We start from the raw sequence: 19,166 nt of genomic DNA, 5'->3' as shown, positions 1-19,166 counted from the left end.
ATCTTCCCATTTCGAGTTGGACTGTACTACATATATGGGAGCAAGCCCTTGCTACAGGCGGCAACTTCTGAAAGGTGGCAAAATTCACCATAATTTTTTTCTTCAAATTTGTTCAAACTTGATATAAAACCTTGAAGGTAGATGGGTAAGGACTAGTGATGGGTATAATCGAATCACTCGGGAACTCGTATTGTCATGAATTCTTGGTTATTGATTGACTCAGCTGGAGTTCTCGATTTCAAAAGATCTGGATTATCAATCGCTCAGGTTCTCGATTTGGAAAGATCTTGATTATCAAAAGGTCTCGATAATGCCCATCACTAGTGAGGGCATCAGTTTCAACATTTACCACGGAAATATAAAAACAGAAAAATTAAACATCTGGCACTGCTCGCTTTTCACTATCACCCCCCCCCCAAACCAGTATTCAATGACTGAATTCGAAATTTGCCCCCCTTGTCTGACTACGTTTTGTATATGCACCTTTGTGAAGTTCTGCCATTATTTTTTTCCTCATTGGAAAAAAAAAAAACAACAACGGGATTTGGATCGTTTTTATTTTTTTCATTTATTTACAGCAAAATGTTTCTGCCAATTACTTTTTTAAAATCATGTGTATGCAGTACATATATGTTTTTGTAAAACACCAAAATTAAAGAATGTCGACTTTTACTGGCGATTCACCAGAAATATTAAGTATATCACTGATGCCTTTGGTATGTGTATGTTGATATGCACTGACTAATGTCGACATTTACCAGATTTCATACTTTCACAATTTAACTTTTAATGGGAGTACAATGCATGTCATAGTTGGAACTTATGCCGGGGGCCATGTAGCTAAGTTTGATGCATTTTGTTATTGTACCATAATACGCAAGTAAATGTAATTTTAGCAAATAATTAAAAAATACTAGCCTAGACTTGAGATTTTACATTAGTAAGATAGTGAACGCTAAACAAATTTACTCACTTTCAACAGTCCTTTTTCTTTCTCAACTAATATAGTACTAACTAGTAAAATAACAACAATGAAGAGAATTTAATTATAATTTCTCATCACAGTCGTAATTCAACTTGTACTGTTGTTCAGCCGTAAAAAAATTTCCGCTGATTTCTTCAAAACGACGAAGTAGTATAATGACTATGCAGAATATTGTGTCATCAAGTGTTAAGTCATAATTAAAATAAGTACTGCATTTGTGGATGAAAACAATGTTAAATTGAAGAAATATCGGATATTTTAAGTACATAAACATACCTATTATACTTCCAATTAAAATGAAGGCTACTGCAAAAATGCTACGGTTAAACAAAAGACGAGTCTTGCATTGAGTTGCCAATTTAGAATTGAAAATTTTCAACAATAACATTTCATTTATTCTAAAATCAACTTTGCATTCAAAACAGACGCCATTGATGTTTTTCTGCACTTGCGAGGGATTTTCCAGACTTATGACAGCTCGAGAGCAATTGCAAATTTTGCGAGGGAATCGGGACTGAAGACAATCGCAATGTTACACTTGAATTTAAATTGGGGAAATAGCGATCGCATCGGTGCATTGCGATCGGCCGTGTTTCACTTGAATCCCTGTGTAAATATGTTGAGGGGAGTGAGATGAGGAGCTGTTCAACTTTTTTACAAAGTTGTGGTTTCCCAAAGTTTCCCATAAGCTTCACCTAGGCAAGTTCGTAACCGTATTGCTTGAAAGTAATTTTTGATTCACAATCAAATTTCAAATCCATAAACTCTATCTGCAAAGAGTTTTCCAGTTCATACACATCTTCAAAACTAAGTGGGTCTAAAATCCAGTCAGGAATTTAAGTTGATCAAATCTGCAAACCTTGATTCCATGTTCTATTTAACTGATCAAGGTGATCAATAAAAATTAAAAGTTTTCTTCATGAAGTTCATCATCCACGATTAAACTTTTTTTTAGATTCGGAAACAGGATAAATTCTTTACGGCCAATATTTGCCTTGTGCATATCGAATTTGGCAATGAATGCTGAAATTATGCTTTTGACCTTGATGAGGTTCATCTTGTTTCCTTGAAGCTTTAATGACGACTTCGTTCATTTTTTCAAAAATATCTGTGAGATACGCTAGCTCCAATTTGCGCTGTTTCAAATTCTCACTTAAAGCAGGATCATGCAAGTCGAGAAACTCAGCTACAGAGTCGATTAATTCAAAGAAACGGTGCAAACAGTTTCCTTTGGAAAGCCATCTCACAGATGTATATAAAAGCAAGCGTGCGAATTTTTCATCATTTTCATGGCAAAGCTCTCGAAGCTGGCGATCACTGAAAGAATTAGCTTTGATCCTTTTAATACCAGTAACGACTAATTGTAAAGGTTTCATGTAAAACTACTCAATTTTTTTTTGCAGCGAAATGTTGACGATGAATGACACAATGGATGGTAATCATTTCTGGCACTTCTTTTTTAAGGTGTGCAAGAAACCCAATATGAGACCCGCCATGGCAGGGGCACCATCTGCTGCGCAAGCACTTACATTTGCCGATGGAATTTCTTTTTCTTCAAAATAATCCTTCACCATTTTAAAAATCGACGATCCCTTTATATCAGTAATCAAAGTTCTGACGAACAACATTTCCTCAGTTATCTCTCAGCTCATTAATAAATCTCATGTAAGCTAATAAAAAAGCTCTGTTATCTGTCACAGTTGATTCATCAATCTGTGGAGAAAATTTACTTTGTTTCAAAACATTTATGAGTTTGCACTCAACATCAGCAGCCATTTCATCTATTCTCTTGGAAACCGTGTTGTTACTCAGGAGGAGAGATTGACTTATCTTTTTACTGGAGCCCTCACCAAGCAAAATTTCAACTTTTTTTAATAGCCGGTAGAATAAGAGATTCGCCAATCCTATGAGGCTTACCACATTTTGCTATCAAAAGAGACACTCCGTCAGAAGCAAGAAGCCCTTTGTCAAGATCTGTTGCTTGTCTTTTAAGTAATTCACCCACTTTTGGCCGTTTATCCGCTTTTGTTTTGAGGTCTTGAAAATAACTAAGAGGTTTATTTACTTTGTCACCATGTACTCTTGACAAATGATCTTTCATTCGCGAGGGCTTCATTGTTAGAAAACGTTTTATCGCACAAAAGACAATGCGGAAACTGCACATTTTGCGGTGACGTGATAAAACCAAATTTTAAATGCTCTGCTGAATACTGCAGGCACTTCTTTTTCGAATTCATATCGAACTTCCACACAACGAAACATGCACAATGAAACAGAAATTCACTAAATTAAATCAAACAATAGAAACTACGTAAGGAGGTTTATGCGCTGATGGCAAGATTCTGAATGACAACTGATAAGTAAATGCAAAAATCCATTCCTACACATATCCATTCACTTTTCAGGCTTTAAATATATGCTGGCGCCAACGGTCAGACAGTACTTACAAGATTTTTTTTTTTCTTCCTCGTGAAAACGGCAATAAAATAAAAGATGTTATTTTTCGCTTTTGGGATTTTTTTTATCTGAACAGATTTGATTGAGCCCGTAAATCTTACATGCCTTATTTTCTGGGAACGACTTTCTTTGATTTGACGTGCCATATGCTTGGTTCGGTATTACACAACATAGGTATTCTGAAAGATATTTCTGAATTGTGTACCGATTTGTTTTACTAAATATAGTTTTTGAATGGTCAAGAATTCCCCATTATCAGGTATCCGAATACCGGTCGCCCCCCTATCACCCTCCCAGAAATTAAACGCCCCCTAGAAGAGTTCGATCGCCCCTTTGGGGGCGAAAGGGTCACTGATGGGCCCCCCTCCCGCAGAAAACTTACCAAACTTGAACTCAGGGTCTGATTACTGAAAAAGCCAACTAGGCCGTGGCTATGGCCCCCTTTTTTAGGGGCCCCCAAATGGCTGATGTTTTTAAAAACAATAGCTAAAACTGTTTTCGCCAATGGCTAAAATTAAAAGAGTTGACTACACAGTGGCCCCGAAAAAACATATCGCCTCGGGCCCCCTGGTATCTTAAGCGGGCCCTGCTTGTACTACTCCAATTTTGATCCGGACCCTTTCTAGGGCCGGGTCCCTAGTTTACGACTAGGCTGACATGGGTTCTCGTCGGTCCTGCGGGAACAAGGGGCGCGGTTTAGAGTTAAGTTTCACGAAAGGAAAGTTTCCTGAAGGAAAAATTCTGTGGCCGGAGCTCCTTATAACACATCTTCATATATATATGTGTGTGTGTGTTTGTATGCAGAGAGAGAGAGTTTTATTTTTTATTTATTTATTTTTTTAAGAGTGTTTTTGATCGTCTATCGTTCTCTTTGCTGCTATTTATATTGCATCTGTGTGTGGCCTCCAGTGCTTCACTTCAGGGCTGTTTCACTGCCGCTTTTCATGAATAGTCATTTGTACAATCGAGCACTTAAAAACTTTCTCTTTCAGTAATGGTGTTAATCGAAGAGATGCTCCTCTTAACAAGAAAAAAAACGGTAAATAAAAAACAACAAGAATGGAGTGGGGTGGGGTGATCCTATAGTCCCGTAACATACATTTTCAACTTGACGTTCACTTGAATCATAAAAGCAATAAAAATCGCCTTATTCCAAATCCCTCCCATTCATCTGAAACACAAATAGCTTACTTTTATTACAATGTTTTTTTTTTTGTAAAAAGACTTATTTTAAAGTGACCCGTACTTGTTGTATCTTATCTAATAAGAATCTCCCTCTCTCAGAGCTGTGGAAAGTACACACGAATACAAAACAGCGGAAATGCTAAAATATCGTTTTTCCACCATTAAACGTCATAAAGCTGTCAACGTCTTTCCCTCTCAGAGCTTGTGTACCCCACCAGTCTAGGGGGGGAGGGGTGGAGGGGAAATCGTTACACTGTTCCAATGGAATTGGAGCCACTATATGCCCTCATCAACTGCCGATAAATTTGGCGAAGTCTTTTTTGAATGTTGTTGAATGTTGTGAAACATTCTGTAAAGAATATCTTCTTTAGCTCAGAACACTAACTTTGTTCCGTTAGTTTTGACTTTTTTTATTTGATTCCCAGGATATTTTTTAATTAATCATGTTGCAGTTTATATCAATTTTAAGATATGCTATAAAAAATATTGAGAGAGGCATTTAGAAATTTACCGAAGACTGATGCTAAAGACATTAGCAGAACAGGTAAGGCATTTGTTTTTACAATTTTAACGATGTTTTACAAATTTGTTGAAAATTACAATTTTTCCCATTCTTGAAGAAAAATAAAACAGATTCAATTTGTAGGTCCGAAGGCTGCCGAATTTTTCTTTAGAAAATATTAGTGTGTTTTAGAAATAAAGGGAGCAAAATCAAATGGGAATTTTTCGACTTAATTTCAAAATATTTTTGCCTTCTTTACAATATTTTAAATATGCTTAAAACATCAAAGTCAATCAATGTGTTAAAAATCTGCTATTTTTTAAAGACTATTTTTCAGTTTACTTTCTCCCTGCGTTTTGCTTCTGGTTCTTATTTTGTTGCCAAAAACATAGCATACAAAACAGCAATGTTGAAAAAAAAAAGATAAATAGTAAAAAAAAACTTCTTTCTTTATGTGTACTTTTGTATTAAAACAGAAGTCAATATGTTTTATTTATTTATTTATTTATTTCAATTATGGATAGGTAACAAGTAAGTATTTTTAAATTTCAAAACGTCACACCTCAATTAAATTACAAAACGAAAAAATCTTAAAATAAAATATATTTTTTTTCAATTCTGAAGACAATTTTAAAACCTTGGTTCGCACTAAGAAGTATAAATAAAACAAGTATATGCCTTCTTGATTGCACCCTCCAACGCTCAAAAATTAGGTTTATTTTAATATTTTTATGCTCATGTTAATTCTAAAGCAGTCGATAAAATTAAAATTAAAAATTAGAGAGAAGAAATAGGTGGTATACCATAGACTAATAATAAGAGTAGACCGAGCTATGGCAACCCTTTTGCTGCTCATAAACCAAACCATGTGACTGGTGGATATCCTAGCAACAGCGGGCGTTGATCGTAGCAGACGATCAACGCCCGACAAACAAGGACATCCTTCTTCCTGCCGCTATGCATTACAACAATATTTCTAGCAGCATCATAGGAGGATTTTCTATTATTTGGTAATTAAAGAAAGATAATGAAGTTATATTTGAAAGAAAAAAAGCAATAATTTTATAAGTGTGCCTCAAATGTGTGCCCCGAATGTGTTCTCCTACGTGTTTCCAATGAGTTCTCAATGTGTTCTCAAACGTGTTACCAATCATAATTATCCGAAAACGGTTATCTCGAATGGGGCACATATCGAGCAGCGTCAGAACACTTTCTTTTTAACGCAACAAATTCGGGGGCAGATGTCAATTGCCGCCGGCAATGGGCGGTCTTTGACCAAAAAAGGACATCCTTTTTGCTGCCGCTATTCATTACAACAAAATTTCTAGCAGTATCATAGAAAGAGATTCTAATAATCGGTATTGAAGCAAAGATAATAAAGTTGTATTTGAAAGAAAAAAAGCAATAATTTCACGAGTGTGCCTCGAATGTGTTCTCCGATATGTTCCTCGAAAGTGTTCCCCGAAGTGTTCTCAGTCGTAATTATCCAAAAACAATTATCTCGAGTGGGACACATTTGGAGCACGTGTCAGAACACTTTCTTTTTTACGTAACAATTTCGGGGGCCGCTGTCTATTGCCGCCGGCAATGGACGGTCTTAAACCAAAAAAGAACATCCTTTTTCCTGCCGCTATTCATTATAACAAAATTTCTAGCATCATCATAAAAAGAGATTCTATTAATCGGTATTTGAAGAAAGATAATAAAGTTATATTTAAGCGAAAAAAAGCAAAAATTTCACAAGTGTGCCCCAAATGTGTTTTTCAAGTTGTTTTCTGATGTGTTTGTTTCTCGAATGTGTTCTCCGAAGTGTTCTCCGATGTGTCCTCCGAACTTGTTCCCCGAATGTTTTCCTCGAATGTCTTCCCCGATGAGTTCCCCAATGTGTTCCCCAATGTATTCCCCAATATGTTCCCCTACGTGTTTCCAATGAATTCTCAATGTGTGTTTCAGACCCTCAGCGAAAAGCATCCTTAAATTTGCTTATAAAGTAGCATTAATATGCATATGTATTTATATTTCTTCGGATGCACCAGCTCTGTTGTTTATCCCTTCTTTGATGTACTGAAAAATAATGGGGGTAGTTCATCCCCAGAAATAGAAATATTCATTAATGTATATTATAAGCATACTTAAGATCATTTTAATCTGAATTATATCCGTGAATTAATTTGAGTAACACGTGAAGGTTCTTCACTGAAGATCTGCGATACAACTTTATGCAAAATGCGATACTTCCTTTCTTTTTAATTTACAACGTGAAATTTATTTTCGGATATGGGATGGGGCCAGGCGGCCAGGGGCGGATTTACAGCTTATTTAAGGGGGTGGCGGTTGAAAACCGTTAAAGCCATTCCCCCCCCACCCCCAAACGCGTCATTTACGGGGTTAGGGAATCAATTGCCCCCCCCCCCTCCCCTTTATTCTGTCTTTTAAATACTAATCGTGAGGTGACACCTTGAAGTATCAAATCTCCACTTTGGGGGCTATCACCCACAGAGTTATAAACTACTGTTCTGAGTCATTGCAATGTATTACCGTAATAGTATAGTGTAGTCCATGGAAGAAAAAGGTTGGAAGACACATATAGCAATATAAAAATTATTAAAAACGGGAGAAGGGCGAGTTTAGGTTTAAATTAAAAAATGGGTAACGCTGTACATCGTAAGTACACTAACTGTCTAAACTTAATTTCAAGCAAATTTGTAGAATGTACTTGATTGAAATCAGTAGCTAGTGCTAGTAAATCCTTCAATTCTATATTATTAGTTTTAGAAAATGACGGTTACGGAGGGGGCGGTCGTCCCCACCGCCCCCTAGTAAATCCGCCACTGGATGGGGCTTATAGGTTGTGAGTCCCAATACTCTGGTTTTATGCCAAAAAATAAGGGAAATATTGTAAAACAAACCCCTAGGAAAAAAGGATGGATTTTGAAGATTTTAAAAATATAATAAGGGATGATCCCCCCCCCTTCCAAACAGGGGCGCCGACTTGCAAAAACTATTGGAGGGGTTAGATCACCGGGGGCTTAGGGGTTGTGTAATCTCATGAAGATCCCCCCCCCCCAAATAAGAGTCAGATTTTAGTACCTTGAAAATGCCAATTTACATATTTTCTGGTGTGTATAATTTAAACAAACAACCGGTATATGACATGGCGTTTTCAAAGTAAAACAATCTAAAAATTGGTATACAAATTTTCTGGTTCAACTAGATCATGTCACTTTTCTTAGTAAGAAACATTTTTTTTTTTTTTTTTGCTCTATTTTATGGGGATCCGTGCAGTGCCGTAGTTAGGCATTGATATAAGGTTGGGCACTTAACTTGCATGGAAGGACTTATAAAAAAAATATTGGAGAGAGGAATACCGCGGTTTTTTGCCGCAGGAAATTTTTCGAAATTGGAGATGAAAAATAGTGAGTTTTAAATTTTTTTTCATAGCATTTTCATGTCATATAATCAACATTAGAACCACGAAAACTCGACAAGCCTGACACATATTTTTTGGCTTTGAAAAAAAAAAAAAAAAAAAACCCATGCACAGTATTTTCGTAAAACGGTAATTTAATTTAAACGTGTTTTTAAGACCAGTTGTTTTTTCATTATTGATATCGGCTAACATATTCAAGTGTAAACGTAGTCTCTCAATGTCTGGTCATTATTGAAAAACTGATTTTTCGAAAATTGTTTCACCTCTGTTTAGTAAAAGCAAGCTCTCTTGTTCAACTGCAGTGACCTGTGTGAGCACAATAATGCGAGGTTGCACCATTTCACAAACCTCAATGTAAAGTGCCTTGTAGTACTCCTTTGGGATTTTGAAAGTGTGCGGTTGCGGTGAGTTCGCTTCGTTGTTTTCATACTTCTTTGATATACGTCGATTCCGAGGAAGCGAAGGATCATCATTTTGTGAAGGTTTTTCTTTTATAAACACTATGGGGTTGTTTTCTTCAGTCAAAACTAGTACTTTTAGTCACTGAAATTGATAGAATGAGCAAAAATAATAATAATAATAATAATAATAATAACATGGACTCAGAAAATACTTTCATTTTCCCAACAGTTTTTTTTTTCAATGAATTTTTTTAAATGTCCGATTTTTCGAACAAGGCGTGGTCTTGATGACGTCACAAATGATGCTCTTTGCGCATCTTTCTACCGCGGTTCCCCTTTATGATAATCAAGAGGAGAATTAAAATTGCGCTCTAATCAACCCTATCGTTGCCAATACACGTGAGTAAAGACGCGAATTAAATATTTTGCTCTGTGAATGGCAACACTGAATGGCATTTCATCATTTGTGATGTCATCGGCAGAAGCGTAAAATATGAAAACGCACCGATTTAAGTATTTTTTTTTAAAATATTAAACTTAAACCAGTTATTTAAAAAATGGTCAGATCCTATGTTTTTAAGCATGCTCTTTCCGAAAAGAAATACTTTAAATTTTGGAAACGACCCCATTCCTAAAAGTATTCAAAACCAACACTCCTCCCATTTAATATGCAAATCAAACCCTCATATATTTTTTCCAGATTAGCAACACTTAGATGAGGACTGTCCACCGTTGACAGACTTGAGTCGTAGGTTTGAGCACTGGGACGCATTCTTAGTGTACTTGCAGCACCGTAGCACCATCATTAATCACACCACTCGTTTTCAGTTAACCTGCTTACTGCCGTAATAATTATTTGTTTTAATTCATTACTGAATGTATTTTACAAGGTAAACTATCTTCAATCAAGGAAAATAAAAGACAAGTTTATGAATTGAGAAAGCATTATAACTAACAATTTTCTTCATTTATTGGGGGGGGGGGGGCTCTGCCACCTTAAAAATATTTTTTAGGGCGTTCGGGCCACTTCAGTTCCTATGGAGTCCGCGCCACTGGACATATTGAAAGACCACACCCATCTATATTGCACCTGCCTCTCACTTTCATGCTCATTTTTCTACAAAAACATTTTTTTAAAAGCCAAAAAAATGCATTTTTTATACATTAAGCACGGATGTCTCTGAAAGGAGAACCAACTTTTTGAATATTTTCTTAATTCCTACACGTAGAAGGTAGAAGTACACTTGTTTCTCGGTGTAATTTTCCTTAGAAAAAAAATTAAGACATTTAAGCATAAGAATTGCACCTTTGAACCTGTGCGACTTCGGTATATTTTTTTTTTTCCGCCTTCGAACCCAAGCACATTTTTTACCTTTGAACAAACCTGTGCACCTTCGGATTTTTATGCACCTGTGAACCTGTGCAGTTTTTTTTTGAACTATTTTATGAGCCTGTTTTTTTACTTTCTTCCATATCTAATATATAGAAGAAAGTATTGGATTCGTGCAAATTTTCGAATTTTGATGGATTCAAACGTTTTGAGGTGTGCTGAGTCCATTTCGACCATATTTACTTTCTTCTATATCTAATACTAGCAGTACCCGCACGCCCATGCCCGTGCCCTTCTGTTTTTATGCCAAATTTGCCGCCTGCGGCCGCTGTTTAAAAAAAATCGGCAGCGGTATTAATTAATCTATAAATCTTTTTCGTATTTTCTATACCAATTTCCAATTGCGTTTTGTGTCATGACGTCACAGAATGAAGAATCATTTTTCCCCCACTTGAAACGGACGTGGAAGATGAAATGTGTCATTTTGAATTCAAAAAAAATTAAAAAAAAAAGCTATTGCATATTTTTGAAAAATTAATTTTTCTGAAGAAGGTGAAATGTCTTGTCAACTGCATACTAAATTTTCAGAAAGAAATCTCTAATACATTTTGTAGGATGGGTTTAGAAAGACTTAAACCCAGGAAAAAACGAAAAATAAAGGCTTTTTTAAAATTTCATCTATATATATTTTTTAAAGCTATCGCGTGTTTTTGAAAACTTTTTTTTTTCTGAAGAGAGAGACATGTTTTGCTTACTAAATACTAAATTTTAAGAAAGAAATATCTAATACTTTTTGGGGATGGGTTTAGAAAAAGTGGAACCCCCCCCCCCCCAAAAAAAAAACGCAAAATAAAGGTTTTTTCAAAAAATCATAAATTTAAAAATTGGTCAGTCTTTAAAATTTTTTCTGTCGTCATATTTAAAATTAAATTCCCTACACTATGGTACAAAAAATATTTTCCTGGCGCGATTGGTTAAGGGTCTGTGACGAATTGAACACAAAAAGGGCTAAAAATCACGTAAAACATTTAATTAAGAAAAAACTAATTAGAAAATAAGAATTTGGGCTTCGAGGTGCAGAACCCCGAGGTACGTTCGATTTTTGTGCCAAGTTTCAGAGTAGTAGGTGCTATATGGGGTCTTCTAGCCTTCGGGTACAAACAAAGAAGGAAAGAAACAAAGAAACACCGTCACCTTTATAAATATAGAATAGTACGAGATCCGGCTGCAGAACTCTGCACTCATCGAGTAGAAAGTCAAAATCAAATTTTTATATTACATTATGAAACGGGCAATGTGTTCTGACTAGGTAGTAGGGTGGGCCGAAATAAGCCGAAATTTTTTTTTTTCGAAATCAATTTTTGGATAGCGCGCAAAAGTTGCGTAGTGAGCTAGTTAGCACTCACAAAAAAATTTCTTGGATAGTAAAAAATATCTAGCCGGGGCTATTTGACACTGAAAAACCGAAAAAAAAAGAGAAAAATGAATTTTTGTCGAAATTTTTTTTTAAAAACTAAATTCCAAATATTTTGCTGGAATGCACCGAAAATGCTATATAATGAGCCAGTTCGAGCCCATAAAATGTTTCATTGATTTTAATGAGCATTTAACCGTTCCTTTCCGACATCAAAAATTGGAGAAAAATGAAAAAATATTGAATTTCTTTAAAAATCAATGTGAAAATTATTTTTCAAAATTAAATCACAGACTAATTAATTAAATAGCGCCATTAATCATAGTAATTATTATCACGCAATAGTATCATACATTTTCGAGAACTACATATATAGATAATAATATTTTAAAAAAGAAATCGTCATATTTGATTTATAATACCTCATGCATAATGAATATTATTTTTTGGAATAATATTGTCCCTTGTTATCAAATGATGGAAGTTCTTTCCAAGAGCCAGTTTAGCACGAATGTATCCATCTCGTGCAGTTTCACCACGAACTTTTATTGCAGCTTCGGTTATTAGTTTCACACAACGTTTCACAGCTTGCGTGTGACAGGGAAATTTCTCGAAAGTAAACTCTGTAGAATGTTCTTTGCACATTTCTTTCCATTGTTGGTCTTTTAGATGCATTGTAAGAGGTGGCTCTGTTACAACACAGTTTGCCCAACTGAATCAACGACTTCAAAATTGAGTTTAGGACGCTCAAAAAATCGTACACCATCCGAGCTCTTCGTTTTCTTATTTCTAGAGTTCAGAATGCGCCTAACAGCTAATTCCCGAATGTATTTTCTTGAGTCAAACAACATTGTCAACAGTAGCTGTTCAGGATGAGCAAAATATGCGTTACTTGAGAGAACTCTGAAAATTATCTCTTTAACGTTGTCTGGAAACTGCCTTGCAAGAGAAATCATTTTCCAAAAATGTTGGGCGCGGTACTGGCAGTTCGGTTTCATTTTTATTTCAAACCACATTGGAGCATAAACTAAAATTACATACTTTACAAGCATTGTAAGGTTTTCTGATGTAGTTGGAGTGCCTATATACAAGCGTAACAAACGGTTTGTCGTTTGTAGTTGTCAGCCATCGCGCATGACTGACTGAGTTTGCCTGGGCTACTGTCAGCCACGCTTGAAGGACAACTACCATCTTTTACGGCAAGAGAGATTCTATACAAATATTGTTGTTCAGTACTTAAATTTTTTATATCTTCTATGTCCAAAACCAGAAGATTGCAGTCAATTTATCAAATTTGACCACCGGATTTTTTTCACAATCTCTAAGAAGTTGTTTGATAGCTCCAGAATATAAATGTGGCCACTTTGTGCAACCGTCCAATTCCAGTATAAGATGCCTCAGTGGCAACTCATTGTGGACATTGGACACAAGAGAGGACCCCTTTAATTGCTTAATTCAGAGCTGTGGAGGTGTAGAATTACAGCATTTCTTGTTGGAGGGTTTTGTCTCTTAAGTGGGTCATCAAGTCGAGAGGAAGAAATGGCTTGAGAAAAAGAAGAATACTTGCGTTCAATTCATTAATCAGTTTAAAGGACTTCAGAGGATTCACATTTTTTTAATACTCAAGGGCTCTATTTGTCAAATATATATAAAATAGTTATAAAATAATCTTAGGAATAATAAAAGTAGTTGAGCGTCGTTTATTATCCAGGAGAAACACTTGGAACCGAAGATTAAAAAATTAGCATCTTATATAACTATTTTTTATTTGAGTGTGTGCATTTTTGAAATGGCGTACAAATGTCGCATAAAATTGATTGAATTTTCACTGTTTTTTCTAAGTAACGTATTGCGCAACATTTCAGTACTTACTTATTTCGAAACTACTTTTAATTTTTTTTTTTCATTTTTCCAGTGTTTCAGTCTTAAAGGAGAGTAGCTAAATATTCTACGAAATGTATAAAAGTCTTTGAGGATTTCAACTAATTCACTGACAGATACTTCTAATGTTGGCTGAAACTAGCTTCAAATTTTTATTTTCGACCCCCCACCCCCCTTTTTTTTTCGAAAAAAGTTCATTTTTGCCCTTTTCTTCAGTTTTTCAAGGTCAAATAGCGCCGGCTAAATATTAAACAAATTTAGCGAAATTTTTTATGGTTAATAACGGGCCCATATAGCAACTTTTCCGCACTATCCAAAAACAGATTTCCAAAAAAAGTTTTTTCGGCCCACCCTACTAGGTAGTCTAGCAAGAAGTGTCGCAAGTATTTTTTATCAAATTAATATTGTTTGACACTTTGGGGTAAAAATGACGCATTTGTTATTAAAATAAACTATACAGTCGACTCCCTCTACAACGCGATTCGACTTACGCGAAATGGCTATAACGCGATTTTTTCCCCCGGTAAAGAATTTTATTCCAAACGCGAATTCTTCACCCGCAACATGAAAATTTTCCGAAGGGAATAGCGTTTTTTTCGTGAATTTACCTTCATCCCTTCGGCATCGCTGAGGGCGAAAGTTCCCACACCGTACTAGTCTGACCATCGCTTATACAAATAATTACTCCTCATTTTCCATTTATTTTTTTCATTCTATATGGGAAAGTTAACGATATATAATAACACCTAAGAGTGCTGTTTCATTTAAAGTTTGTGAAGCTAGAAGGAAAAAGAGAAAGTTTCAGCAAGTATAGTGCATTTATTTTTCTTACTACATAATGTATGTACCGTAGTGGTTCATTTTACGTCTTCCTTTCCCATTGATCATTGATTTTCTGCATCGTAGCAGTTTTTTATGTTAAAAAAAACGCTTTTTTTTAAAAAAAAATACAATAAATAAAAATTTAACTTTTTGTTTAAGAAACAGTAATAGTAAGAAATAGTTTTTAACAGTTTAAGTTGGTGTTTACAAGTGTTTTTTAATAGAAATGAAAATGTGCGACAATAATAGTAACAACACATGCGGAATGGTTGCTCAATGGTTGACTATGCGAACGTAAACAAAACTTTATACTCTCAAATAAAATCTGTACCTAAACCTAAAATGAACATAAGACTTTGCATTTGATACTTCAACTTAACTGGCATTGAAATAAGTGCTTTTTAAACCTAAGAAATCGATAAAACATTTCCTAATTTCGCAAATATTATACCTCACTTTGCGTCCTCGTAGGAATAACATGGGAAAGTAATACCACGATAAATATTGTTGAACCGGAAGTAAGAGAGTGACGTCACACTAATGCACTCCAATAGTCACTGGTCGACCAGTCAAGGTATGCGAACGCACCCGAAGTAATATCAGAGAAGAAGATATCTCAACTTTTCATGTTTCCTCCCAACCCATGATTCTTGGCGGGAATATGGACACCGCCACTCCTCCGCACCACTCACGCATGTTGTTTACTTTTGTTTCTACCTTCCGTACGATTTTTTGCAGATGAATTGCAAAAGTTACATATTAATTGCAGAACTAATTCTTCTGCGAATCTAGTTTCAGGAGCTGGAGACAAGAAAAAGCAAAAAAGAAGGCGATAGAAATGGTGAATGAAATGTACTTGTTCTTTCAACGTCAAATGTCGTTCTAATTCATCCATGAAATTGGTAGGCTAAAAAAAAAAAAATTGAATTTAACATCTTGAATTCAAATAATGTTTTTCGCAATCACGAGTGTGTATGTAGGCGTGTGTGTTTGTGTGTAGGGGGTATGTGTATGTAGGCATGTGTGTTTATGTGTGTGCAGGCATAAGTGCGTGGGTTGTTGTATGTATGAATGTGTGTGTGGGGGGGATATGTATGTGTGTAGGCATATGTGTGTGTTTCTGTGTGCAGGCTTGAATGTGTGGGTAGTTGTATGTATGTGTGTAGTTGTGTATGTATGCGCGTGTGTGCAGGATATGTATGCAACCTGGAGACGGCTTTTGCTATAGGAGCAGCATCGTGAGGAGCCGGTCGACGGTGATGCTGCAGAGGGTGCTGGTGAGAAAATAAAATGATAGCACGCCAAAAATAGTCAAGTAAGAACACTAAGCAATCGTGATTGCTCAAAAAAAAAAAAAAAAACGCTGTTAAAATTATTGGATTAATTTATATTTCAAAGAAAGTTTTTTAGTGCAGATGTGTTTCATTCCTTTGTCTTTATATTTTTTCAACTTGTAATGTAGAATCGTCGTGAATCAGGTGTTTCGTCGGGCAAATGAAATTGATTGGTAGTTTGTCCACATATTGGTTGTTACTGAAGCAGTTTCAGCTTTGTTCAAAAAAAAAAAAAAAAAAAATGAAAACTTCTGCCTTGCATTTATCAATGTTTTCTTAAGTAGTATTCTGCTTGCGTTTCAGGAAAACAGTCATCGCATTGTCAGGGGTACCAGTCTGTCAAATTATCACTTTTACCAGAGTCATAGCTGGGGAGTTCAAAAGTCCCCCCAGAACTCTTGATTCTAAGTCATATTACCTATCCTAGTTTGGTGTTTTATAAAGATGCAAGGACTGTTATGACACAGCTTTCTTTTTACCAGTACTTGAATGTAATCCCTGAAGTCTGTACAGACAGTCACAGATGATGCTGATATCACTGATGATATAGACGAAATATTTAACACGATTACAAGAAAAGATGAGCTTTTAGATCAGGGGGTTTCATGGTACGTCCCAGATGAGTTCGAAGAGGACTCCTGTCCGACTCTAAATGACGCCATCGACAACATGATTGTTTGTTGCCTGGCAAATAAATGGACTTATTTGAGCCATGTTTTCAACATCCTCAACTAGTTCGATAGTTTTGAAAACCATTCAGGTGAGTTACACGGAGTACTAATATTTATGCAAAAAACTCGGTTACATTATAACCAATTACATGCAAAGCGAAACATGACCATTAATAATTGGATAAGAAATAGTTTCATGTTTTACAGCAAATTACTAGAAACTTTATAATTTTATGACACATTGAATTTTAAATATTATGTAATAGAATGTTGCTAAATCAGAGGTGATTATAACGGTTTTTTGATTATAAAGAAAGGCGAGAATGGTATCTCAACATCAAATATGTTAACTCTCATGGCGTGTGAGCATTCTTGCTCTGCGGTGAGTGTCATTCCTAGATTTTACCAATTTAATCAGGTAACTGAGACTACTAGCATTTTTGATGCACTCGTCACTGGAGCATTGGAATAATTATTTGCTATATTGCTCCCAGTACGTTTTTTCAACTAGATTTCTGCACTCGTTTTTCGGCAGGTTTTTTAAAATGTTAAAAGTCTAATCCTCCTATTGCGGGTAACATTGCCTCTGGTTGGCACACTGAAATTCAGGGTGTTGAAGTCCGAATGCCGAGTGGAACTTCGGAAGTTTACCCAATGCTTTTAAGTCCCAAACAAAAGTAAATATTAAAGATACGTATGTCAATATACTTAAAGGAGTTAATTTTATGAAGGATGAAAAATTATCCTTACCAAAGCAGTATGCAGATCTTTATCTTATGAAGCCAAGCATGGAAGGCGATGTTGTACCTTTATTAAAAACTGAATCTGGTTCTAAATATTTTTATGCATCTGAAAATAGCCCATCACTGTTGGCATTCACCACTTGCTGTGGTATGCTTCTTGATTTCTTGATTATTAAAGGAAGAATGACCAAGACTTCTGTCTCAGGATCAAAAGTATCTGATCTGAGAACAGTTATCAATAGGCTCATTGGGCTGACTTGCTTCTCTATTGGCGGTGTTTGTACCAGAATGAAAGTTGCTAATTTTATATGCATTACACAACCTTTGTGTATCAAATCTTCATGGGATGTTTATCCTGTTATCCCAAATGATGATGAGATTGGGCTTTTCACAAGGTTTCAAGTTATTCGTGGTGATGTTCCTCTGTGAAACATGAGCATCAAGTACAATTTATAGATATGTTCCAGTTATTTCGAGAGATCTTAAATATACCCGGATTGGCAAAGGCTTCCACTTCTTTAGTAGCTGATCAATTACTTATACCACTGGATGCTGATTAGTGTGTTCCTGTTAAATCTATCATACAGCAGACATTTTCTGCGTTTTGAAATTTCGGTTTTTCATAAAGCATTAACTTCGATTCCTTTGGGAAATGCAATTCTTGAGGCCAAGATCATTCCATCATTGGAAAGTGTTACCTGAGACACAAATTTTGGTTAGTTTTCACATATTTCCGTTGGTTTTCCATTGTACCTGTATTTTCTACTCTCATACATTTCACATGGAAAACTTCAATAGAGAAGAATTTTGTCAATTCTGGTTATTTTTGCTTAAAAACAGCTTTAAACTGTAAATATTTTATTTGGTGGTCCTTCATCAATTCAAGTTTCATGAATTTGATTTATATTTTCAATTACAATTTGAAAGCTTTAATAATGCCTCCAAGCTCTCGGTAGAGGGCAGGGCTGTGCTTGGCGTCCCCGATGGCCATGACCACCAGCGGTCAAGTTATTAGATATTTCATGACGCTCGCTACATCTACCGTGCTTTAGATAGAAGCACTGATCTTTGGACTCTGGAGTGGGAATTCTACACCTAGAAAAACTTTTTTCCCTTGAGCTTACTTTTATTGACTGTTGCCATTTATTGAAGATACATCTTTGATGGATGTCTGCCCTTGCATCTGTAAGATACTTGTGATTCAAATGTATGATTGACAGACTTTTGGAACTTTACATGTCCAGCGTTTAGCCTACACCACTTCTTTATGACATCGTCATCAACTACGATTGGTGGTCTAGTCTCTACCCAGTACTTACAAAATTTCACGCCCGCCTGTGACATCATTTTTGTGCACGCAACAAAACCCCCTAGTCTCTGCCTTTCTTTTCCGCACAAAAAATAAGAATGCTGAAATGTAAACATACAGAAAATTAACGGCACAATTTTACTGGCGTAATTCCTTAGAAACGTACGTTAAAACAAAGATGGGCACAGCATTCGCTGCATTAGATAACCATCAAGAAGATGCTGAACGATTTAAATGGATAGTAAGAAAAGTTTTTAAGGATCTTGATAATGCTTTGATGTTTCAGATAGAAAGTTTGTCAAAATTTATAGATTGACAAAAGTACAGTCACAAACCTCACGGAAGAAGTCTAAGATTGTTTTCCGCCTGGAGAAATTTTACCTCAATTGCGACTAAAGTACCTTCTTATTTTGAAAATAAATCATCATTTTTAATTGTTTTCACTATTCATAAATTTATATTTATTGTTAAGAGAGCCGTAGAATGGGTTAAATGTGTGAAAATGTCGTGACTGTTTTAATTTGAGAGCCTGCACAAAAATATTTAGAACAAATTCTGAAAAATATTATACTGTTGTACACAAAAATTTAAAGAGAAATTTTTCAATTATCATATGTTTCAAAGGATGATAATCTGCTACTATTAGAAATATTTTGCCATTTAATTATCATATTGATGGTTACAGTATGAAGTATTAGAAAT

The sequence above is a fragment of the Uloborus diversus genome, chromosome 9, assembly GCF_026930045.1.
Source record: "Uloborus diversus isolate 005 chromosome 9, Udiv.v.3.1, whole genome shotgun sequence".
Taxonomy (NCBI): Eukaryota; Metazoa; Arthropoda; class Arachnida; order Araneae; family Uloboridae; genus Uloborus; species Uloborus diversus.
This window is presented reverse-complemented; position numbering follows the sequence as displayed.